At 25.0% G+C, this 820-nt stretch overlaps 1 protein-coding gene across 2 annotated transcripts in view; it reads left to right on the top strand.

Moving 5' to 3' along the window:
• Positions 502-820, top strand: part of LOC107617354 — a 39,653-nt gene continuing 39,334 nt past the window's right edge. Inside the window, exon 1 of one of the 2 annotated variants that reach the window (XR_002354501.1) lies at positions 502-682. The gene's annotated coding sequence lies outside the window, so the exon portion shown is untranslated. The remainder of the gene's footprint in view (positions 683-820) is intronic. The other variant, XM_016319105.2, reaches the window with a different exon arrangement.

The following is an 820-nucleotide window of genomic DNA, read 5'->3' as shown; positions in this document are numbered from 1 at the left end:
TTCAATTTTTTATGGGTACAAATAATGATATGTCAGCATTTTCAACTTTCATGAATAGAAATGGTAATTTACTATTTAAAAAAAAAACTAAAACTTTAATAATTTTTTTTTAAAAATATTCTTATTTAACTTTTTCAAATTCTAAAATTATTCTTCAATCTCTATATTTATTTTAAACTACACATAATTTAATTAAATATATTTTATATCAAACATAATATATAAACTTAATTTAATCTCTATTTTTTAATCTTACGGTCTCTAATCTCCCCTTTAAATACAACCTAATTAACATGCAAAGGCTAGATATTCTTTTCAATTATCATTACTCATAAATACACATATCGTCGAGCAACGTGTTACATGCACATGCTGATATTTCCATCAATAATGGAGCAACAAGGATAAGGTAATAATAATTGAGGTTGTCAGATATGACATTTCCACTTTAATTATTTTGTCCTCGTGTTGTTATTATTATTTTCCCATGCATTCCTATACATTACCCTACGACCTACTTAAGCTTTTTCATACCATAATGCTTATCAATTATCATTTGATATACTTCTTCACATTACAACTTCTGAAGTTCTCTGGTCCTATTTTCAGTTTCTTCGCCAGATCAATTCATAAAATAAACGCAAATAATAATTAGGTCCTTCCTCGTTTTCCAAATACAAAGGTTTGTTTCTTTGTAGCATATGTCTAACTTACTATTGATGTGTGTTGATTTATAGTCTATTTTAGAAAACAAAAAAATTATTTGTATATTAAATTCAGCTAGTATGTATTTATATTATTTAACTCATTTTTAAAGTGT

This window comes from Arachis ipaensis, chromosome B09 (genome assembly GCF_000816755.2).
Source record: "Arachis ipaensis cultivar K30076 chromosome B09, Araip1.1, whole genome shotgun sequence".
Lineage (NCBI taxonomy): Eukaryota > Viridiplantae > Streptophyta > Magnoliopsida > Fabales > Fabaceae > Arachis > Arachis ipaensis.
This window is presented reverse-complemented; position numbering and strand designations above follow the sequence as displayed.